The sequence below is a fragment of the Eurosta solidaginis genome, chromosome 2, assembly GCF_040869045.1.
Source record: "Eurosta solidaginis isolate ZX-2024a chromosome 2, ASM4086904v1, whole genome shotgun sequence".
Lineage (NCBI taxonomy): Eukaryota > Metazoa > Arthropoda > Insecta > Diptera > Tephritidae > Eurosta > Eurosta solidaginis.
The window spans coordinates 253,362,747-253,388,928 of NC_090320.1; the positions used below are offsets into that span (position 1 = coordinate 253,362,747).

A 26,182-nucleotide genomic window follows, 5' to 3' on the forward strand; every position below is an offset into this window, starting at 1 on the left:
GTTCAATGCTTTGAATACAACACATTTCTTAGAGGACATTGACTGTGGTAAATGTGCTGCTAATGAACTGCGAGTGGGAGAACCATGAGAGATTTTAATAAAGAGTTGATACTCATATGAGCTCTGACCCAGTTATGACCAGGATATGCATATAACAGTTATACAAGTAACACACACCCATTTAACGAAAAACAAGAGCAAATTTGAGAGTAACACAAAAGCGAAATGTACACGAACATCAACAACGAATAAGCTAAGCCATATCTGGCAGCCGACAACGATAACTTTTGGGTTACGAAGAAAGTGTCTTGCTATAGCCAGTGTGGCGTCCATATCAGACAGCAAACAACATTAACCCATGCGGAGGGTGGTGAAATGTGAGTGAGAAAATAAGGCTGTGAAGGTAGCACACAAAAAAAAAATGAATGCATAGGCAACGGCGTGATTTCGAAACTAGTCTAACAGCGTCGTTCGTAAATGACACAACGCTGACGCGTCGTAACATCGTCGTCGCTAAATCAGTGTTGAGTGGGTTGGTAAAAAAAAGGATTTCCAATTTAATTAAAGCAATTTAAATACAGACTATTGCTTGTTTGCTGCAGTGAATTGTGTAGTGCTGCTAATTTATTATGCAACTGAATAAGGGAAAATTGTGTAAAAATTAATATAAATTTCAAAATTTGTACAAGTGAAATGAAAAGCGTCAACAAAATGAGATGCTCGTAGGTGTGAACATCTTTATGACATCAGCTGTGTTTTTCATTCAAATAGTGCTGGAAACACGCCCAAATGGCAAGCGAATGTGAAACGATTTGTTTGCTATTAAGCGAAAGTCACAATAACAAGTTACATTTAATGTGGAGTGAGGGCGTAAAAAATTCACTTACAAATACCGAAAATATTCACCAATTTGATGCAAGATTAATTTGATTTTCGAATGTTCAGAAATAGCAGCAAATGATTATTGATGCGGAAAAATGTTAAGGCAAATTTGTTTGTGTTCTGCAAATTTTGACGAAAGCTAACGAAGCAAAAAAAAAGCACACAAGCGAAAACAACAAACGTAGTTCTGGAAAGAAGACACGTTTTCTGAAAAAAAAAAAAAAATAATAAATTTAAAAAAATGTGTAATTGTGTTTAGTGGAGTGGTAAAATAAAAACCATTTGTATTGGTTGTAAGGAAAATACGAATAAAAAATTGTATAAAGCCATACAACTTTAGTAAGAAAAATATTTTGAACAGAAAGCTTAAAATAGTTTTAAAAAATTTATAAAAATAGTGTCTCTGAATGTTTTGATACAAGAAAGTGAAGTAAAAAATTAAATATTATATATAATTAAAAAAAAAAAATTAAAAAAAAAATTACTTTTAACAAACGAATATTCAGACGCGCGTGTGAAGTGAAACAAAAGCTGCCATATACGGCAACAAAAAAATCTTTTGACATAATTCTAAGATCGTGCTGATGTTATACCTTTAAAAAGAGATTAGCTAAATGAAAATAATTAGAGATAAATTGAATTAAGGTAAGAAATGTCGATATTCTTTCTTTTATTCCCTAAAGGCTTAGGTTTATGGAAAAGCGTTAGCGTTGTTTGAAGACCGTTAAATAGCGGGCGCCAAACTCACTGTCATAAGCGGCATGGCTTTATTCTATTTTAATATGTTTTTTTTTTTTTGTTGTTTTTTTTTTACTGTACATGTGTTTGTAACTGAACTCCTTCTAAACGACTGCACCGAATATGGTCTATGCATGTGTGCAAGGGAATTTGAGAATGGCTTATTTCAAGGGTCTGCCCTTCATAGAAAAATTTTGCTGTCATTAAGTATGCGAAAGGAAAAACACATTTTTTGAAAGCCATCTAAGTTTCACAATTTGGTTCGTTTTCTTGTTTTACCTTTTCCGGGAAGTGAACCAGGGGCCGAAATATTGTAAATAAAAACAAGTGAGGACGAGACTGTCTTTGGCTGTGCCGAAGGATTTCAAATTTTGAGATTCGTGAAAAACTGTATATAGCATTTAGTTTTCATGAAAGGTATACACATTTTATATTAAACGGGTTTATTTAGCCTGACTTGATAGGTCGGCCGGCCGAAACGAATTTTGTAATTAAAATTTAGGTAACTTCCAGATAAGCTACAAGCTTCGAACTTGTAATAATAAGAAAAAACTCCGAGGGGCGCCGCGTGGATCGAAATATTTATTAATAAAACTCGTACTTGTCTGTCCGATTTGGCTCATTGTACTAATATTATATACAGTCCGGTAGAAGTGACGTCAAAATACTTTGGAGCACATAAGTTCAAATTTTGTTCGTGAAATTTCAGTAAAAAAATTCATTTCCCGGTAGGAGAGACGTCAAAAGTGTTGCTAGTGAAATTTTAGTAAAAAATTCAAGTCCCGTTAGAAGTGACGTCAAAATACTTTGGAGCACATAAGTTCAAATTTTGTTCGTGAAATTTCAGTAAAAAAATTCATTTCCCGATAGAAGAGACGTCAAAAGTGTTGTTAGTGAAATTTCAGTAAAAAATTCAAGTCCCGTTAGAAGTGACGTCAAAATACTTTGGAGCACATAAGTTCAAATTTTGTTCGTGAAATTTCAGTAAAAAAATTTATTTCCCGATAGAAGAGACGTCAAAAGTGTTGTTAGTCAAATTTCAGTAAAAAAATTCATTTCATAGAAGTGACGTCAAAACATTTTGGAGCACATAATTTCTTGGAAGGATTATGTATTGAGGAGTTAGATTGTAATAAATTGTCAGGAAACAGTCATTGCATTAATGAGGCACAAAAACGAACTAAGAATGAACTAAATATAATGAGAAATAATAGGCATTAAATAAAAACTACAAGCACGATCTTAAAACTACAAATTTGAAAGTAAAATAAATAAATAAAAGTTTTTAAGTTAAATGATTTTATTGAAAGCAATGCTTACATTAAATAATAATAATACTAAAAGATAGAAAATAAAATCATTAAAAAAATAATTTTAAGTTAAACGGTTTTACTGAAAACAATACTTACATTAAGTAATAATAATACTAAAAGATAGAAAATAATTAGGAACGTCCTAGGTACTACTCGTCACACTCCTCATCAATCTAGGGCGTTGTTCAGGAAAATAAATAAAAGCATTGCGCGCGTAAAGTTCCTAAAAATATGAGGCGTAGCATAACTGAATTAAGGTTTAGTTGATTTTACTTATGCATATATGAAAATATCACTTATAAAGATGTAAGCGGTTGACTATCAATAGAAATTTCACGCGCCCAACACTTTTATTTAGAGTTGTGCTTTTTCGTTCATTTCAGAGATTCGAATCCTTCGTTCTTTTTCTGATGAACGAACAAGTTGTTCTTTTTGTTCATCTGTTCTTTTTTTTTTCAAGCAAATTTGTTCACTGCTGCTTGCACCCGCGAAAAAAGCCAACAAGTATAGATGATGGTGTGTATGCAGCTATGCTTTGTGTAGGAATATTTAAATGTGTTATGAATAAATAAGTTAATATATATATGTATAATTAACTTCAAAAAAAGTTACAAATTTCGGAAGATCCATCAAATTGAAAGAGTACAGACGCAAATTGTAAATATGAACTTTTCGAGTTTAATAAATGTAATAATTACAAAACATGTTTTTCATAAATAGACCATGCATATATTTTTGTAGCAGTGCCACACACAAAGATGACCAGATATATCTTTAGTGTAAGTGGCATCATCGACATTCGCGCTCACTGTGAATTTCTGCGTTTGTATGTATGAATTTACAATATTCGTGAACGAGAAGAGAGAAAGAATAACATTAGATAAAACGAACTAAAAGAACAAATGAACTAAAAGAACAAATAGAACCGAAATCGAAGATCTAGTTCACTTGTTCAGTTGAGAGACCCGGTCAATTGAACAAGTTCAGAACGAAACGACCCAACTCTACTTTTATATAATTGTCTGATCAACGTCCTAGATGTGATGACTAGTACCTAGAACCTACCTAATTATTTTCTATCTTTTAGTATTATTATTACTTAATGTAAGTATTGCTTTCAACAAAACCGTTTAACTTAGCAATTTTATTTATTTATTTTATTTTTCGATTTCTTTGATAAACTTACTATTTCAGAAATTTTCTTTATGGTAAGTGGACTAGTGACTGCCATTTTTCCAAAATTCTTATGATGATGCGATTTGTTTGAAATGTATTGTTTGGGCAGCCTTTCAAAAAAGGAACATAGGAGCTAGGAGTTGGAATCGGCGAGAAGAAAAAAAGAAAGAAGGACGAGGGAGAAAAGAAGTGTGAGTAGGAAATGGCTGTAAACATGAACAAATTGTGAGGGAATAATGAATAAAACTAAAAGGAGTTAAATGAGGAGGAAAGAAAGTGGAAGTTATCGAATATATATAGACAAGAAGATACCATTTTTTTTTTGCAGAGCTAAAATTTGATAATTTCCTCTGTTTATTGGAAGAGTAGCATCATCTCAGGGAGGAATATTATCGGGAAGAAGAGCGGACAACTTATCCATCTATATCTTATATATAACAAGTAAGCGTGTCTAATTTTGGGAGTAACCCAACCTCGTATACTTAGCGCGAGTTTCAATTGTACAGTTCATTTCTGATAAACTACTTTTTCTAATTTTGTTACAAGTGATTTATTTTTTTTTTTTGAGGCTCTGGAAATTTTGTGTAATGCTAGATCGGAATAGTGGCGTTGCAATGCCCATTAAAAAAAATATGTCCAAATTTCCTCTTACAATAGAACTTGGTAAGTGAAATATCGTTGATATAAACCTACTTTTCGCTAAGTTATAGCTTATTGTTTTAGTCTACGACTCTTTAAATAGCCCTTTTATATAAAAGTGGGTGTGGTCTTTAACCGATCCCGTCCATTTTTACTAGAAATATTACACGCAATAAAGAAAATATGTGCACACAATCTTATTATTATCCGTAAGTTTTTCTTCGAGTTATGGCTACCGAAACATAGAAAACTGCTTGGTCATAAAAGGGGCGGTGCAACGCCCATTTTAAAAAATTGAAATTTTTTCCTATTGCTTGTTATAATTTTAATTGAGAAATGAAACAACATTGATATAAAGCTATTTTTTTTTTCTCAAAGATATAATATTTATATGACCATAATAAACCTTCTAGGCAATCCCGCCCTCAAACCCCCTAGTTCCATGAGAAACTTAAGGTTGCCAGAGTCTCGTCTGCTAAATATGTATGATACGTTCATATTTGTAACACGATTCCCCTCGCGTGGGTGAGGTTAACAATTGGGTTGCGGAAGCTTTTGAGCTATAAAGCTTTGTATTGCGCTTTTCAACCCCTTGAATCCTTTTTAATGCTGATAGTTTTTTATAAGTAAGTCTATATATAACTAAATGACTTTATGCCTTTACGTACTACAGTTATAATACTCTTGTGTAGAAGCATGATCATCAAGTGGTTTGCTCGGCTGACAATATTTTTGACAATTGCAGCCATCTTGCTCCCAAATGGAATTGATATCTGTGTTTGTAGTTGAAATTGTCAATTTTCATGCGGTTGTTATAATTTTGTTGTGCACAGGGTTATTGATACTGAGATCAAAACGCGTCATTTGATACTGCTCCCGATATTTATGAAGGCGTATTTGCAGTCGACCGCTGTTCTAGACTTTCACCATAAATTTATGTGGTTGAATAAAAAAAAAAAAATGTAAGGAAAACTTCCTTAGTATTTTACTGATTTTGTGGTAGTATATCTTGCACTAGTGGGGACAAACAAAGGAAATTTTTTTAAAAACTATGAACCGTGCACTTCCGTAAACCCACGAACATACGAATATCGATGCGTGTAAAAATGTCATCAGCAAATACTTGAATATGTGTTAAATTATTTATCCCATATGTTCAGAAAATTCGGTTACATTTAGATATTCATGGAATCATTTTATATATTTGAAATATTATTTATATATTTGGAATATTCTAACCGAATGAGGTAATATCAAACGACCATTTTCCAAATACTCCAAATTAACGGTAAATATCGAAGTATTTTTCAAAAATTCCCTATATCAGATTGGTTTCAAAGGCACCCTGCCCCAGTATTAGGTTGAAGAACGTTCTATCTCAGATTTCTTTTCATATATCTCTTATCTCATGTCAAAATTATTGCATTTCTTCTCAGACGGGGCGGATTTTAGTCAAATACTGAGATAGTGTGTTTTTGAATAAAATTTTCAAGCACGGCGTTCTTCAAACAAATTCTAAAAAAAAAAAAACGATAAAAGCAATATAACTCCTTACCATGTCACGAAATATTTAGTAAATAGGGAATAATTTTCGAAAAACCGGTTGGCTTTTGCAAAACTACTATTACTTCTAAGATACTAATTAAATTACTTTTCTACTACATTTTCCGCTGAAAGGATTGAATTAGTCCTGGCTATACTTGCTTTGTAAAAGCAACCCGTCCTGATTTTTAATTTGGGAATATCAAAACTCTGACATTATTAGAGAACAAACCTGTGGAATTATGACGCAATTAAACCAGAGAAGTGAAGTCACTTGTACAACAACAAAAATTTGACGGTTGCTCATAATCCGGTCATGAATTTTAAAGTAGTAGGAAGCGAAAATGTTTGGTACTATTTTGCTACTTTTTGACTACCATAGTAATATAATATGCGGAAAAAAAGCCTAACTCTATATATCTTCACATTGGAAATGGGGACATTAAAGTAAAAAGAAGAGAAAACATGAATGATACGATTAAGGTAATCTGAAATAAGAGAGAAAGAGGGTTAGACAGATTGGAGACAGGTGAATAAATAAAGTCAGAATAATGTCTGTGGGGCTTGATCATACGACTGAAAGTATTTCAGCCGTTATATTTTTTCACCAGACTCCTCCTTTTGCTCAGTGAACCTACTTCTTAATGCTGGGTTTACATTACATATATAAATTATGGGTCTTTGGACCGTCAATCCCGAGTTTCCGTATTACAAGCCGCACACATAATCATATGTAACTTCTTTATATTGTTTCAGATCGTCATTTCATTGACGTCAACATTATGTTTCCATATTCCTTAGTTGTGGACAATGTAATACCCTGGAGATTTAGCCATTCACATTCTTTCGCTAAAACTTTTCCATTTATTCTCAGGAAAGAGAATTAGCTCTCTCCCACAAAAGGAAATGCGGATCACAGGCGTTAATTTCCTAAACGTAACTCATATTTCAGAAAGGCATTGAAGAAATATAATTTTTTTTTATAATGCGGATAAAATCAATACTGCAGTTAAGCCAAGAAGAAACAATTTATGAGGGGGAGTTTTGTCAAATGCGATGCAATTTTGTGATACTGATTTCACCTGTCTGGTTTATTGCATCATTGTACTATGGCATCGCTTATAAGAAAAATTCTTTTAACAAAACTTAAAATGTCCGAATAATTTAAAAGTTAGCAAAATTTCTATTTCAATTTATTTATTTCTTTTTTTACTTTTTTAATTTGCTCTTTAAAATTTGTTTTCACATAATGAATAGCAGTATCTCAGACCGCAAATTCACTTGTAACCCCACCAACTCGCACACTTATCTACTGTCGGTTTAAAACGCAGACCACCCAATTCACTAGCAAATATCACATCCGTACTGTTAAATTAAATGTTTACTAATGCAACTTTGACACATTTTTAAAATTATGATTGATTTTGATTGACAGATTTTACAAAGTATTAATATGTGTAATATGAAGTCCCAGCGAGTAGTTTAACAGTACATTGTGTTGCAGTGAGCCACATAGCAAGTGGAAGATGTTCTTGCAAAATAATTTTTGTAATTTAATTTGTGTAAGCTCTTTGGGTGGTCTTAGAAAATACATATATATATACACATTCATACAAACGTCGCACAGTATGTACTTCATGCTCACTTAACGTTGCTGCTAACTGTCAACTGTCAAATAATTTTAATGCGCTGCAGAAGTACTCATGTGACAGGTGAGCAAATGGTTTGCGAAAGAAAGATATGCGCTGATTTTATGTGCATATGTACATTAGGGTTGCCTTTAGTTGCATGGGGGAAAAGAAATGTTTGTGTTTTCGGGCTCAGCCTCTAGAAATTCATGTGTCCATATTAATTTATCATATTTTACTCCTTTTCAAAGCGCTTTTTATATGTTTACTTCCTTGGTTTTTTGGAAGTAACAAGAACTACAGAGCAAAATATTATATTTTAAATATAAACAAACTTTTTTTTTAACTCATTGCATAGAACAAAATGGCCAAACACCCGTCATAAAATAAAATACTCAAAATTATTATCCGAATTTAATTAGCGAGACATGCTCATGTTGCTTTCATAAAATTGGTTTTGTTATTGATATTGGAGAGAAATGGCAAAGTTTGCAAACGGTGATGGTTACTAGGACATGTTTCTGAATTTCATTTCTTCATCAGCTAGCTTCTCGGGAGCTGAGTATTGAACTCGAAATCTCCAACATTCATACTTTATACTAGTGTAAAGGCAGATGCATCTAACCATTCAGCCATATGGATGCCCCGATGCTCGCTAGCACTACTATAAAAATCCAATGTTACTAAGTTCTTAAGCGCGCCTATAATTATCCCACACAATTAGGATTAACAAGTAAGGAAGGTTAAGTTCGGGTGTAACCGAACATTACATACTCAGTTGAGAGCTATGGTGACAACATAAGGGAAAATAACCATGTAGGAAAATGAAGCGAGGGAAACCCTTGAATGTGTTTGTATGACATGTGTATCAAATGAAAGGCATTAAAGAGTATTTTATGAGGGAGTGGGCCATAGTTCTATAGGTGGACGCCATTTAGGGATATATCCATAAAGGTGGATAAGGGTTGACTCTAGAATGCGTTTGTACGATATGGGTATCAAATGATAGGTGTTAATGAGTATTTTAAAAGGGAATAATCCTTAGTTCCATAGGTGGACGCAGTTTTGAGATATCGCCATAAAGGTGGAACAGGTGCGACTCTAGAATGCGTTTGTACGATATGGGTATCAAACGAAAGGTGCCTATGAGTATTTTAAAAGGGAGTAATCCTTAGTTCCATAGGTGGACGCAGTTTTGAGATATCGCCATAAAGGTGGACCAGGGGTGACCCTAGAATTTGTTTGTACAATATGGGTATCAAATTAAAGGTGTTAAAGAGTATTTTATGAGGGAGTGGGCCATAGTTCTATAGGTGGACGCCATTTAGGGATATAGCCATAAAGGTGGATCAGGGTTGACACTAGAATGCGTTTGTACGATATGGGTATCAAATGAAAGGTGTTAATGAGTATTTTAAAAGGGAGCGATGCTTAGTTCCACAGGTGGACGCCGTTTCGAGATATCGCTATAAAGGTGGACTAGGTGTGACCCTAGAATGCGTTTGTACGATATGGGTATCAAAAGAAAGGTGTTAATGAGTATTTTAAAAGGGAGTAATCTTTAGTTCCATAGGTGGACGCCGTTTCGAAATATCGCCATAAAGGTGGACCAGGGGTGACCCTAGAATTTTTTTGTATAATATGGGTATCAAAAGAAAGGTGTTAATGAGTATTTTAAAAGGGAGTGATGCTTAGTTCCACAGGTGGACGCCGTTTCGAGATATCGCCATAAAGGTGGACCAGGTGTGACCCTAGAATTTGTTTGTACGATATGGGTATCAAATTAAAGGTATTAATGAGGGTTTTATAAGGGAGTGGTGGTAGTTGTATAGGTGGTCGCCTTTTCGAGATATCGCCATAAAGGTGGACCAGGGGTGACTCTAGAATGCGTTTGTACGATATGGGTATCAAATGAAAGGTGTTAACGAGTATTTTAAAAGGGAGTGATGCTTAGTTCCACAGGTGGACGCCGTTTCGAGATATCGCCATAAAGGTGGACCAGGTGTGACCCTAGAATTTGTTTGTACGATATGGGTATCAAATTAAAGGTATTAGTGAGGGTTTTAAAAGGGAGTGGTGGTAGTTGTATAGGTGGTCACCTTTTCGAGATATCGCCTTAAAGGTGGACCAGGGGTGACTCTAGAATGCGTTTGTACGATATGGGTATCAAATGAAAGGTGCTAATGAGTATTTTAAAAGGGAGTAATCCTTAGTTCCATAGGTGGACGCCGTTTCGAGATATCGCCATAAAGGTGGACCAGGGCTGACCCTAGACTTGTTTGTACAATATGGGCATCAAACGAAAGGTGTTAATGATTATTTTAAAAGGGAGTGATCCTTAGTTCCATATGTGGACGCCGTTTCGAGATATCGCCATAAAGGTGGACCAGGGCTGACCCTAGACTTGTTTGTACAATATGGGCATCAAACGAAAGGTGTTAATGATTATTTTAAAAGGGAGTGGGCCTTAGTTCTATAGGTGAACGCCGTTTCGAAATATAGCCATAAAGGTGGACCAGGGGTGACTCTAGAATGTGTTTGTACGATATGGGTATCAAGTTAAAGTTATTAATGAGAGTTTTAAAAGGGAGTGGTGGTAGTTGTATATGTGAAGGCGTTTCCCAGATATCAAACAAAATGTGGACCAGGGTGACCCAGAACATCATCTGTTGGATACAGCTAATTTATTTATATATGTAATACCTGCCAAGATTTTAAGGGTTTTTTATTGCGCCCTGCAGAACTTTTTCACTTTCTTCTATTTAATATGGTAGGTGTCACAACCATTTTATAAAGTTTTTTCTAAAGTTATATTTCGCGTCAATAAACCAATCCAACTACCTCACCATGTTTCATCCCTTTTTTCGTATTTGGTATAGAATTATGGCATTTTTTTCATTTTCCGTAATTTTCGATATCGAAAAAGTGGGCGTGGTCATTGTCAGATTTCGTTAATTTTTCATACCAAGATAAATTGAGTTCAAGTAAGTAGGTGAACTAAGTTCATTAAAGATATGTCGATTTTTGCTCAAGTTATCGTGTTAACGACCATGCGGAAGGACAGACGAACGACTGTGTATAAAAACTGGGCGTGGCATCAACCGATTTCACCCGTTTTCACAGAGAACAGTTAACATCATAAAATCTATGTCCTACCAAATTTCAAAAGGATTGGTTAATTTTTGTTCGACTTATGGCGTTAAAAGTATCCTAGACAAATTAAATGAAAAAGGGGCGGAGCTACGCCCATTTTGAAATTTTTTTTTTTTGTATTTTGTTGCACCACATCATTACTGGAGTTGAATGTTGACATAATTTACTTATATACTGTAAAGATATTAAATTTTTTGTTAAAATTTTACTTTAAAAAATTTTTTTTTTAAAAGTGGGCGTGGTCCTTCTCCGATTTTGCTAATTTATATTAGGCGTACATATAGTAATAGGAGTAATGTCCCTGCAAAATTTCATTATGATATCTTCAACGACTGACAAATTACAGCTTGCAAACTTTTAAATTACCTTCTTTTAAAAGTGGGCGGTGCCACGTCCATTGTCCAAAATTTTACTAATTTTCTATTCTGCGTTATATATGCTACTCATCTACTAAGTTTCGTCCCTTTATCTGTCTTTGGTAATGAATTATCGCACTTTTTCGGTTTTTCGAAAATTTCGATATCGAAAAAGTGGGCGTGGGTGTAGTCCGATATCGTTCATTTTAAATAGCGATCTGAGATGAGTGCTCAGGAACCTACATACCAAATTTCATCAAGATACTTCAAAATTTACTCAAGTTATCGTGTTAACGGACGGACGGACGGACGGACGGACGGACATGGCTCAATCAATTTTTTTTTCGATCCAGATTATTTTGATATATGGAAGTCTATATCTATCTCGATTCCTTTATATATGTACAACCAACCGTTATCCAATCAAACTTAATATACTCTGTGAGCTCTGCTCAACTGAGTATAAAAAGCATATAGAATTAGTATGTACCTAAATGGTGAATAAAGGAATAGCAACAAAAATTCAATACCTAGATACCAATTGCAAAGCGAGCAACGGGGCATTCATATGGCTTTACCCTAGTATAAAGTATGAATTTTCGAGATTTTGAGTTCAATACTCGTCTCCCGAGAAGCTAACTGATGAAGAAATGAAATTCAGAAACATGTCCTAGTAACCATCACCGTTTGCAAACTTTGCCATTTCTCTCCAATATCAATAAAATTCTCAAAATTAAAAGGAAATCGATAACGTTTTGAAACTTGCACTTCGTTGAAATCAAATTGAATAAGCTACAAAACTGCGTATTCGAATAATCTCTAAAATATTATAAAAAAAAAATTTTAATTTTGCCCATGGTTGACATCTTGACAGCTTTTCTATATTATAACTTTATTTCTAAATCAATAATATCTACAGACTTCGGATTCGAACATATGAAAATTTAAAAAAATTGGTCAAATAATAAAATTTTTTAAATTTTAGATATGTTTTAGGGCCAATTCCGTAGGTATTATTGATGTCAGTTGAGAGGCGATTCCAGCAAATGAAGAGGAAATAACCAAAAAAGTGTAAAAATTCGTCCTTTTCACAATTTCAAGTTCCTTCCGCAACCCCTAAATCTTTTGTGATTGATTGAAAATTTTACATATACAAGTATCAGGGCTTTTCTTTTCTGGACGGTAAAATAGCGAACCGGAATACGTTTGAACCTAAGGGCAAGCCGATTAAATATAAAAAGTGGTATATAGTTACTTTCTTTATTCATATACGTATAAGTTCCTTATTTGGTGTGTAAACTGAATATGTGTGCAAGTGTGCAAATTTTAATGAGGCTGGAAGTCCATTCAAGATTCTTCAATATAAGACTCACACACGCGAAATCCAATCAGATTTACAGCTGTGTAAATTAAACTGTCGATAAAGGAGGAAGACACTATATAATGCCTTCTTATTGGTTTTCATCAGGTCAAATTTGATCACAGAATTGACCATATCATACAACGTCAAATGCGTCCATTTTACCTAGGGGCAGCTTGATCGTGGACAATATGGCCTACTATTTTAGCGTCATCAATTACAAAACAAACATACTCAGGCCTGTTCTGGATTCCGATTCCGATCAATTTTTTCGGAATCAAATGGATTGGTGCTTTCAATTTCGATTCCGACCAAAAATTATCGGTTTGAAAAGTATTGCCTCTGAGCTGTCGGAATGAAAATTAATTGGCAGATTATACACAAATGTTGCGATATTTGTCTTTCAAATAATTTTTTTTAAATTCTTCATTTTATTTGGAAGAGTTGTGTGTATTTTTTGTTTAAGTTTGAGTTAAATTGGCATAATAAATCTTTCTTTAAAAACTTCTATCAAGAAATCTATTAGGCAAATAAATCGATGCTGATCGAAATGAAGTGGACCTGTTCTGAATTCCGATCCAGCGCATTTTTACGATTCGCATGCACAATAGCACGTATTATTGCGTCTGCTCATCAAAAACCATATCTGCAGGCATTTTTTAATTAAAATAAAATTTTATGATACTTAAACCAAAACACATAAACAAAAACAACTGATTAAACTGGTTACCGAATCAGAATGAAAACGATTCGGAATCGACTTCGAATCGATTTTTTACAATCAGAATTGAGAACACCAAATAGAAACCGAGTCGAAATCAAAGTCGTTTTACTTTTCATTACGAGTCGGAATTCAGAACAGGCCTGACTATCTGATTCTGGATCTGCACTTGAAAGTGGCCCTCAATAGAGGTGAATTATTGGCGCAAAGTTTCCCAAATGGTGGGCGGGCGAAAAACGTGTAAACAATGTTGGAATTAGTAGGGTCTGCGGTATATAGTGCTGATTTCAAAATAAACATATCTTACAAGCTGCAAAATCAATGTTGTGTTTCTCAGGCGAAAGTAGTAGCAGTAAACAAATCAGTAGAAACAATGAAAGAAAAAACTTAAACTGCAGTCTGGTCTACTTTTGTATTGGCAGCCAAGCAGCAAATAAGGGAAACATTTCGCACAGCGCAGCATCCAAAAGTGTGTTAGAGTGTAAGCAATTCCTGGAAAGAATTGGGACAGGGAAAAGCATACATCCATATTGGGTTCCAGATCATATGGGAACATATGGGATTGAAAAAGCGTATGAATTAGCTAAAAAGGGCGCATCACTTGCAGCTTGCTCCGTAAACGTCCCAATAAGATTGAGCGAGATTAAAAGAAGGCGAGAACTGCACATTGTCGACCAAGCGGGAAAGGCGTGGACTCAAGAGCGAGGCTGTAAAATGTCAAAGATTATGTGTAGGTCCTACAACTTAGATTAACAGAGTTACTTCTAACATTAAAAAGCGAGGACTGTAGACTCATGACGGATATTCTGACTGGACATTGCTTTTTGGCGTCACAATGCTTTAATTTAAGCTAAAAAAAAAAAAATAAATAAATGTAAGGCGCGATAACCTCCGAAGAGATCTAAGGCCGAGCTTATCTTCCAATTTGGGTCGTGCTTCTATTGATTTTCCCTACAAATCGGCCGAACGGCACCTACATGTTTTATGCTGACTCCGAACGGCATCTGCAAGGCAGATTAGTTTTCACTGAGAGCTTTTCATGGCAGAAATACACCCGGAGCGCTTTCCAAACACTGCAGAGGGGCGACCCCGCTTAGAAAAAATTTCTTCTAATTGAAAAACCTTATTTCTAAAATTTTGATGTTGCTTTGCCCGGGGTGTGAACCCAGGGCATACGGTGTGGTAGGCGGAGCACGCTACCATCACACCACGGTGGCCACAAAAATTTAAGCTTAGTGAGTGATATTATATGTAGGAAGTGCGCGTTTGAGGAGGAAATGGTTGAGCACGTTATGTGCTTGTGCCCTGCGCTTACCAGGCTAAGAGTCCACCTATTAGGAGTGATACAACTGTCAGATCTAGGAGCAGCAAGTGGTATAGGCCCTAGAAAGCTTAAGGTATTTACAAAGAAGAAGGCGTTATTTTCCAGGAATATTTTATACTGCAATAATGGAGTGCGTGCTATATACCGCTTTCCACTTTTATGCTCGCAAGCAGTGTGGTTGCTTGTGTTTGATAACAACTTAAGGTTGTTGGTCTTTCAAGGATTAGTTTTTTCATATCACTGAACCACAGAAAATTAATGGCAACCAAAAAGGCAATATTTAAAGACAAACTTCAAAGCGTGCAGCGGTACAATTATAGAGCAGAGTTGATAGGGACCTCCGCCTTTACACTAGTATGAATGCAGGAGATTTCGAGCTCAAAAGTGAGCTTTCGAGTTCAAAAGTGAGCTTTCGATAAGCAAGCTTATTTAGAATTAAAATCCAGAAATACGTCCTAGTAATTATCGCCATGTGTAATTTTTTTTATTTTTTTTTAATGTCAATAACAAAAAAATTATATGAAGTAATATGAGTAAGTATTGCTAATTAAATATATTCAAATAATTTTATTTTAAAGCACTGGTAAATATTCAATGTTAACATTAAAGTTCTGTCGAACGCGTCTTAAAATATTCCACACAATTCGATTTAAAGGATATTTGTAGAATATATCGGCACTTTGTGGGAGAGTACAAATTTTTGCGTCTCTTATAGTCTGCATGAGATAGCTATGAGCATGAATCACTTATCTGAACAATATATGACTTATATTAAGTATTTTTTCGAAATTTTTAGCTTCTAGCTTTTAAAATATGGTAGAAATGAGGATTAGCTTATTATCTTAAAAAACGGTTGTTTGAAAATTTGCTACTTATGCCATAGATGTCTAAAACTTTTTTAGGCTACAATGTGCGCATTTGGTTTATATTAAGCTTCTAACTGATAAATTGAGGAAGATATTACAAAAAACCTCTTTTCTGAAAAACAGATTGTATGGATATATATGCGATAGTGGTCCGATCCGTTTGGTTTCGACAAATGTCTAATCCAAAATCAAAATATGTATACCCGCTCACAAAATTTCATGAAGGTATTTCAAAAAGTGGGGCACTAGTTTGCCTTAATAAAAATAGACGAACAGACGGAACTGGCTTAATCAATTCAGATAGTCAAGTTGATCAGTTTTTTACATATTGGTGGGTCTATCTCTTCTCCTTTAAAAAGCTACAATTTTCAGATTCGTGACAAACTTTATACACAATTCCATTTTCATGAAAATTTAAGTTTTGATTTTGGCGACCTTTTTGTTAACTAATCACTTTTTTTCTAGCTGGCTTGAGGTCTGAGTTGAAATAAAAACACAAGGGTTTTTTATATATTACCAATATATTTCGATTACACACGGTAATCGTCTTCAGGGTGAACACTACAAAATATAAAAACAACAAAATAAATAAATAAATAACAAATTTCCTAACATACAAATTTAAAAAAATTATAACATACATTTTTTACACGTGTGTATCACTTGACGTGGAGTTTATCACTGATCGTTTGTTTGTCAACAAATATCTATAGAAGCTAGCAGAGTTATCTACGTCCGTTTTATAGTTCATTCGTTTACTGGTTGGTGTGTTAATAATGTGAAGCATTTCCAGAGTAAATCGTTTTCTGTAATGTTGTTCTTGTTGAAGAATAGTAGCTTTGTCAAAATTTGGTGAGTGGGAGTTTTCAGTACAGTGGGTCATAAGTGCAGTTTTTTGGTTTGCAGTATGTTGGCAATATTTGTAATCCGATTTGTGTTGCGCTAGTCTAGTTTTAAGTTTGCCTTTTGTTGTTCCAATATATACGCTGTGGCATGGTTGGTTTTTTTTTCCATTGCAAGGAATTTCGTAAACTATATTGCTTTTTTCTGTATGTGGAATTTTTGATTTTGTTTGATTATATATGTTTTTTAATGTATTTATCGGCTTATGGGCTATTTTTACTTCATCTTTGTTGTAGCAGTCTGATTTGGCCAATCGTTCCGACAATTTTGGCACATAAGCTACTGACTTAAATATTTTCTGCGGTTTTTCTTTTCCTTTTTCTTGATTCTTTTCTTCTTGATATTTATTTAAAAGTATTTTAATTATGTTTTCAGGAAAATCATTTCTTCTTAACAAAAGTTTTATTTCATTTTTAATTTCCTCGTGGTAAGTGTCGTCCGTAATTTCTAACATTCTTCTTATACAGCCCATTGCTGTATTCATTATCATCGTCTTTGGATGCTTTGAGTAAAAGTTGATGATTCGTCCTGTTGATGTTGATTTCTTATACCACTTTAACTTCAATTCGTTTTTGCTTCTAATAACAACTGAGTCAAGATATGGTAGTTTTCCGTCTTCTTCAAGTTCCGTTGTAAAATTTATATATTTATTGAAAGAGTTTAGTGAGTCTAGCGTACTTTTTACATCATCTTCGTGTATTATAGCAAATAGATCGTCGACATATTTTGTGAGTAATCTGGGTACTCTTGCTAATTTCGTTGTTGTGTTCTCTAATAGTTTTTCCATCACTATATCGGCAATTACTGGTGATGTTGGGGATCCCATCGGCAATCCTTTTAGCTATGTATACAATATATCATTGAATTTGAAATACCTATTTTCTTCGATGCAAAACGTAAGTATTTCCATAAACAGTTTTTTTGGTATATTTGTGTGTTCTTCTATTTTCATCCAATTGTCTCTTATGATCTCAAGGGCTAATTGTGTGGGAATGCTGGGAAACAGGGAAATTACGTCGAAAGATATTAGCTTTTCATTGTCAGAAATGTAGGTGTTTTTAATTTTTGTTTTAAACTCAAGTGTATTTTTAATGTTGTATGCCGAGTTTGCTGTTGCGTTTTTTAATATATCTGCTATATATTTGCATAGGCTATGTGCTGGTGATCCAGTGGCCGAACAGATTGGCCTGAGCGGTGTTCCTTCCTTATGTAGTTTTGGTAGTCCATATATCCTCGGAGGTAAAGCTGTTGTTGTAGATAATTTATTTTTCTCTATTTTTGAAATTAAATCCAATTTATAAAGTTTGTCGACCAGACTGTTATTTTTGCTTTGTAGTCTCGATGTAGGGCCCTGTCTTTGAACCCTATACATTGTCAAGTCGTTTAATGTAATAAATACATATATATAATAAATACATTAAAAAACATATATAATCAAACAAAATCAAAAATTCCACATACAGAAAAAAGCAATATAGTTTACGAAATTCCTTGCAATGGAAAAAACAACCAACCATGCCACAGCGTATATATTGGAACAACAAAAGGCAAACTTAAAACTAGACTAGCGCAACACAAATCGGATTACAAATATTGCCAACATACTGCAAACCAAAAAACTGCACTTATGACCCACTGTACTGAAAACCCCCACTCACCAAATTTTGACAAAGCTACTATTCTTCAACAAGAACAACATTACAGAAAACGATTTACTCTGGAAATGCTTCACATTATTAACACACCAACCAGTAAACGAATGAACTATAAAACGGACGTAGATAACTCTGCTAGCTTCTATAGATATTTGTTGACAAACAAACGATCAGTGATAAACTCCACGTCAAGTGATACACACGTGTAAAAAATGTATGTTATAATTTTTTTAAATTTGTATGTTAGGAAATTTGTTATTTATTTATTTATTTTGTTGTTTTTATGTTTTGTAGTGTTCACCCTGAAGACGATTACCGTGTGTAATCGAAATATATTGGTAATATATAAAAAACCCTTGTGTTTTTATTTCAACTCAGACCTCAAGCCAGCTAGAAAAAAAGTGAAAATTTAAATTATTATAAAGAAAGCAGCAGAAATTCTGAAGTAAGTGCCGTATGCTGCAGTCGCTTAGCGCAAAGTACTACATCAAGGAATGTTTTGGAGTGTAAAGAAGCATTTCAAGAGATTAATCTCAGGCCAGGCCATGAATTCATTCTGGTTTCTGATCACAAAGGTTGATGAGTTGGAGTGCCACAGGGTGGTCTTCTATCCCCAATCGTCGTTTTCGATGACGGCACAATAATGGCCACAGGCCCGGGCCCACAAATCGATGAGCTTTATAACAAAATAAACAGCTATCTCCCTCATCTTTCCAGTTTTTCGCCTCGCAAATCCTGACATTATCACCGACTAAACCATAGGCGACCTTATTTACAAAATATCGACCATATTGAGCATCCACGTTTATGGCATTGCGCTACCGACTGCATTACACCCAAAAATTTTTGGTGTGACGTTCGATCGGGATCTACATTTTGGAGAGCACGCAACCGCAATTGTACCAGAAATCCAGAGCCGTAATAAAATCCTCAAATATCTTGCCGGCTGTACTTGGGGTAAAGACAAAGAAACGCTCATAACCAATTACAAAGCCATTGGCCAGCCTGTTGCATGCTACGGGTCCCCGATATGATCGGAAAGCCTAAAGGCTACTCACTGGAAGAAGTTACAGGCCTGCCAAAATACCGCCCTCAGAAACGCTAGGTGCTATCTTCTTATATCCCCAGAACACTGTCTACATAATGAGGCGAAGATACTCCCCATTAGGGAGAGAAATGAAATGCTAATCAAACAGTTTCTGTTGAATACCAAGAAAACTTGGCATCCCAACAGACATATGATTGATGACGCTACACCGTCCAGGGGCTTAAGGGGTAATCTCCGTAAGCATTATGAAGAAAGCACAAGCAGACCCTCAGTGGTATCCACTGACATGCGTTGGACCTATATGCCAGGAATTGCAGGGTGAATCCAATTTATTATGGAACGCCTCTAACATCCCTTTCATTATGGTCCACCCCCGTCGAAACAGCAAGTTTTCTTGGATTCGCCTTAGAGGACATTGATGACAATTTGTGATCGGTCACACGCATTAGATGGAGGGAAATACTGCTACAAGAACAACAGCAACAACAGTTGGCAAAAGGCGGTGCAGAGAGAAAACAAAATTAGACAGGAGTTGCACATGGAAGGAGAGGCATAGACAGAGGCGCAGGGCTGCAAGTTTATATGCAAATCCTACTAATTTAGACTCACAAAGCTGCTTGAAACTCCAAATAGGTAGGACTTAAGGCTCACTATGGGCATTCTCACTAAACATAGGCCTTGTCAGTAAAAGAAGATATTGGAAGTGAGTGATACAGGAAGATGCGGTTCAGAACGTTCTGTGTTCATGTCCTGCGCTCGCAAGGTCAAAGTTCCAGCTACCAGGGCCGGCAGATATGGCAAGTCTTGTGAAATCAATAAAGCTTCAAAACTTATAATACTTGTGAAGAGAACGAAGTTATTCTACAACACTAGTACTTTCACCATATGGGACCTGCGCATTTGGTTGTTATACACATTCTAGGGCTTTATTGACCGGAAAGTTCCATCTAACCTAACCTACACATCGATCTGTATGGACTAAAGTTAAACGATATCGCGCTATCGATTTTTCAATAGGATTTGGACTCAGGAAAAAAAAAGTTCCACTACGCATACCCAAAAAAATAATTTTCGAGCCTGCGAAAAAAAATAGCGAAAGGGTAAATTTTTCTAACAAAAAACTCCCCAAAACCCAAAAAATTTATATTTTTTTTTTCAAAAAAACTGTAGTAAAAACGTTGGCGATAACAGTTTTTTGAAACAAAAAATATTTTTTAGATTTTGGGGAGTGTTTTTTCGCCATGTAATTTTTTTCCTGCGCCGGAATCCTATCGAAAAGTCGATGGCGCGATATCGGTTAATAAATCGACCCAGTCTACTACACATATATGAAAACTGTTTCTTTTCTGTTCGACAAGAAGGTTAAAATAAACATAATTAATAATAATCTTTATTTAAAATATTTTAATATCAGTGAAAAGCTCAAAATCTTATTATATAAAAATCACGTATCACTATGTTTGTTCCCGATGGACTCCTAAACTTCTGAACCGCCTTTGAATTTGTTTTGCCCCCCGTATGTAGTTTGAAATATAGGATAGCTTATATCTCAGTTTATAGTCGGAATATTATTTTATTGCAAATTTTTGTATTTGTTTATACGTAATAATAAAATGTTACGTATACGCACCGGCACTCACATTTTCAGGTGGTACTTCCGTGTAATTGGTTGGTGTTTAATTAAACAACGTGCTTATCAATAAAAAATGTTATAGCGAATGATATCAAGTATAACACATCACCAGGCCCACCTAGAAGGTGGGCGGAGGGGGGAGAGGGTTGTTCCATGTGCAATTTTTAAGCCCAATTTCAAAAGCAACGAAAATCTGCATTTCGTTTTAATATTATAGTGAAGTGTGAAAAATAAAAATCTATATATATATAAAAAGAAAGGCTAAAATGTGTGTTAGTTTGTCACCGGTGTTGAAGAGTTGCGTCGGTCGATTTTATTCAAACTTTCACAAAAGTTGCGCAAACCTCACGCGGTAGTCACTGAATAGGCTTGGTTGCGATCGACGTACAGGGTCTCGAGATATAGGCCGAAACGTGGACCCGAGTACCCCTAGAATGTGTCTATAGAATATGGATAACAAATGAAAGCTGTTGATGAGTGCTTTAGTAGAGGATAATTTTCATACACCTGGTTGACTAGGATCTCAAGATATAGGCCAAAACGTGGGCCAGTGAATGCCTAGGCAGTGTTTATACAATATGGATATCAAATGAAAGCTGTTGATGAGTGCTTTAGTACAGAGTAATATATTATCCAGAGACGGCCTGGGACTGGGATTAAGACTAGGACTAGGACTGAGACTCGGAGTGGGACTGGGACTGAGGCTCGGCGTGGGACTGCGACTGGGACTGGAATAAAATACATACCACCCTCTGCGACAGGGAATAAGGGATGCAGAAGAATGAGAAGAAATTGAGAGAAGAGAAAAGGGAGAAGGAGATTGAGAAAGCGATAGAATGTGACGAAGATGGAGATAGATGAAGCGAAAAAGACGGAAGGACGAGTGAATAAAAGGATTAGGAAAAAGTGAAGAGGGGGGGAGGGCAGAGTGAGACGGAAATTGCTTATTGAAATATATGCAGATAGGCCTAATTTAGGGTAGAACAACGTCCGCCGGGTCTTCTAGTATATTTTAAATTATTTATCATTTTTGTTTAATTATTACCATAAATCACAGTTATATCCTCGGGCCATTAATTCGTTAAAACCCTGTCAGTTTTTCCACTGAAAATTAATCAGAAGGTTACATTTAAAGCCAAAAAATCCTGTTGACTACATATTGACTATTATTATTCAATAAAATCTAGTGAAGTATGCATTAAAATCGAAAAAAAAAGTTCATAAAATAACACTTTTTAGCATTTTCACGTAACTCATAAAAATATAATTTTTGCTACTAATTGTTAACGTAAATAATGGCTGCGTTTATTTGCGTTATGACGGAAAAAACTAATGGAAACAAACATACACACAAGTAAAAAACCAACAACAAAATTTAATTAGAGCAGACAAAGCGCAAATGAATAAAATGTTGGCGAATTGAATGAATTGTGGTGGTGGCAAACCATAGTGAGGATCCAGGAAATATAAATAATAAAAAAAAAAACATTAAGCTATTTTTTTTTTAATTTAATACAAACACAATTAAAATTATTTAAAATAATACAAAAGTAAGCGCGCAACATTGCAAAAAGAACGTTGTACATAAATTAAGCGGTCGCGCAACAAAAAGGATTAAAAATTGTCAACAGCAGCAGAAAAGCCTGCAAATGAAATTTAAAAAAATATATAGCAAAAAAAAAACGTTGCATAGTTAAAAAAGTGCAAGTGCCAAGTGCGTTCATAGATTAATAAAAGAAATGTCGCAACTAAAAAAGAATAAAAAATTATGAACTAAAACAAAAAAAATTTTTGTCGCAAAATAATCGCAACCACACGCAGTATGCAGGCGATGGATAAAATAAATTTATTTATTTGGGAAAAGCAAGCAAAAAACCTAAGCTTCGTAGAACCTAAATTTTATATACACCGAAAGACATGAGGCTCGGAAAAGCATTTAAGCAAGTATGTTGCTTTCGAATTAACAAATATATTTGATTCAACCTATTTTTCAAGAAAAGAAATTTGTTTTATTCAACAGAAGAAAATCTATAGATCTCAAGTTCTCAATAAACTGTCAAAATAACAGATTCACAATTTATCTGCTTTTTTGTTAAAATAATTGATTTCATATGTCATATCAACAGCAAACAGTTTTAGACATAGTAAGGAGAACTGCGTATGATAACGATATTGATATTGTAACGAATTTAGTGCAATTCCGCTTATTTGCAACCTTCTGCTAATGATCGAATCACTAAACAGTTGAATAAGGTTCTCCAATATTCAATAATGCAAAATGGTCTTTATTAGACCACTTTCACACTTCTATTTCTCAACAGATAGCGTGCTTAAATCAAACTGATTGTCATGCCTCATCTGGCGCTGTTCTATATTCTTCGGTTTCCTCGTTTGCATATTTCTAGGCGTTTCTAGAATTTACTATTTGTTTACCAGCTATAAACTCACCAGCTATAACTACAGATGCACTATTATAGCTTCTCGCATAGCCATATGCTCGTGTATATGTGAGTGATACTTCCATCGATGATTGCCTGCTTTTGGAAGTATCTCAGATATATGCATGTGTTTGTGCGTTTCTCTCCGCTGCTTGTATGGGCATAATAATTGATTTGTTTATGTGCATACAAGTCATTGCTCAGTATCGGCTTAGAGATGATAGTACCCCTTAGTGTTGCTAATATTCGTCACACTTCCTTCCATCAGACAAATTTCCCGATTTAAATGCCACCAGCCTTTCCAGATGAACCACTTTCATTTTGGTTCGTGGTTTACCAATGATTTGTATGCGGTAAACTACATCGTTGATCCATTTTACAACTTTGTATGGGCCTTCCCAGTTACACTGCAATTTCGGAGACAAACCTTTTTTCCGTTGTGGGTTGTATAACCGCACCAAATCTCCCTCCAAGAAACCTTTCGAATTGTTGTTCTTGTCAAACCCGTGTTTCATCTTACTACTCATTACCCTGGTTCGTTCCCTCACACTCTGTTGTTTGGCCAATGAACTACTTCGTAGAGCTTGCGTTTGAAGGATTGGCTTTGCATAATCAGCATCATTCCGACGCTTCACAGTATTAGTGTTCCCTGGATTGAAATCAAACTTGCATTCATTCTGTGAAATTCTTTCCTTCGTTTTAGTGCATCCATTTCGGTTTGTCAGTGCTAATGTTTCTCCCGCAGGTATCTTTGATTTTGCTTTGTTTGGCCCATTCGTTCCATCAACCCAGTTGAGATGACACTTGCGACGTCATTTCTGGAATACGTATTGCAGCCAAAATCGTGTTCAAGTCTGTGCTCGTAACTTTCTGTGTAACTGTCTCTACAATTTGTGTTGTTGTCTCGTCGCTATGAAGATGAAAGACGTACTATTCAACAATAATTCCTTCTTACTCCATAGCGTCTCGTATCCGTGCTTGAGGTTCGATCTTATTGCCGGGTTTACTCAACCCAGGGTTCTCCAACTCCGTTTTCAATTTCTGGATCCTTAATTCACTCAACTTTGCCATGTCCAAATTGTATTTAAAATCTTGGGAATATATTTTCCTTAATTGCATATTTCTAGGCGTTTCTAGAATTTACTATTTGTTTACCGGCTATAAACTCACCAGCTATAACTATAAATGCACTATTATAGCTTCTCGCATAGCCATATGCGCGTGTATATGTGAGTTATACTTGCATCGATTATTGCCTACTTTTGGGAGTAACTTAGATATATGCATGCGTTTGTGCGTTTCTCTCCGCTGCTTGTATGGACATAATGATTATTTTGTTTATGTGCATACAAGTCGCTACTCAGTATCGACTTAGAGATGATATTATCGCTTAGTGCTGCTAATATTCGTTACAATATCATTGGTTTGAACATCTGCAAAGTAGGTGCCGCTTACTCCACACTGTTAAAAAAAAACTTAAAAGATGATTGTGAATGAGGACAATGTGAAATACCTGCTTTCATCAGACTTTGCAACCACGCCACTGTTGGTGTTTGAAAGGAAAGTTATTCGAAAGATTTATGAACCTCTTCGCTTTTCCAAAGGCAAGTACCGAAGAAGATTCAATGATGAGCTGTACGAGGTGTACGCATACATAAATATAGCCCAGCGAGTTGAAACGCAGCGACTACGCTGGCTAGGCCTGGTTATGCGAATGAAAGATGATGATTTTTCTAAGAAAGTATTTTTATAGGAACCGCTTGTGGAAGCAAAGGAAAAGGGCGGCCCCCACTCCGCTGGAGGGACCAGGTAGAAAACGATTTATTTTCCCTGCGTTGTCGATGGAAATTATTTCTTGGCCGGAGCGTCGTCCTAAATTCGCATAGCATGACCTAACTATCGAAAACACAAAAAATATATTGCTTTCAAATACGGAGCAGAAGGCAATTGAGAATGCGTTTTACAACAACGAGATGCATCTTTAATGGTGTCCGAACAGACATATAATAGTAAGAATGCGTGTACTTTTGGCATAGTAAAAACAAAATTGACTCCTCACTGTGACATTTTTCTAAAGGTTACTTCCTCTTTTCACGCCTAATAAATGTTACAAACACCGTTACATTATCAAGTTAATTAAAAATCTCTGGCAATGTTCTCAAATATTGATTTGACATTGGGAGATAAACTATCGAATCAACTTTTTCTTATTTCTTATATAAGAAACTAATATTGGTTTTTTTTGATACACGTGTGCTCTTTAAGGCCTTATCGTCTGAACTATATGTATTCAACTTTTGTTAAAAAGAATTATTCCGAGCATGATTAGTTTTTTTCAGGCAGCCCAACGGTTTGTTGCAAACTGTATCCAATATCTCACTAAATATAAGCCAAGATTTTCGCTTAAATCCAACTTTAAGCGTATACCCTGGAAAAGTTTCATGCAGTTCTTGCTTTCCTTAGATTGTATGTGTGTATACACGTATTGTGCCAAAATAAGCGATCTCGACATGGCGCTATTTCGCTATTAAATAAAACTTGCAAAACTACTAAAGCAATCGAAGTAGATGAAACAACGAATTTCTACGTATGCATGTGCACAGCAGCTAAGAACTTAAACGATATTGTAACGAATTTACTGAAATTCCGCTTAATCCATATCTTCTGCTAACGTTTGAATCACTAACTGTTGAATAAATAAATACAATATTGAATAATGCTAAAATGGCCTTATGGTACTTCACTTATAATTCGCAACCGATAGCTTACTTAAACCAAACTGATTGTCGTGCCTCTACTGTTGCTGC

General features: G+C 35.1%; 1 protein-coding gene across 7 annotated transcripts in view; it reads left to right on the top strand.

The window, feature by feature from the left end:
• Positions 1–206: 206 nt before the first annotated feature.
• kek2 (kekkon 2) overlaps positions 207–26,182 on the top strand; it is an 894,871-nt gene continuing 868,895 nt past the window's right edge. For 4 of the 7 annotated variants that reach the window (XM_067767645.1, XM_067767647.1, XM_067767636.1 and 1 more), the window contains exon 1: positions 225–1,527. The gene's annotated coding sequence lies outside the window, so the exon portion shown is untranslated. Of the gene's footprint in view, positions 1,528–26,182 lie in introns of all 7 variants that reach the window. The other 3 variants (XR_010949842.1, XR_010949841.1, XR_010949843.1) reach the window with 1 other exon arrangement.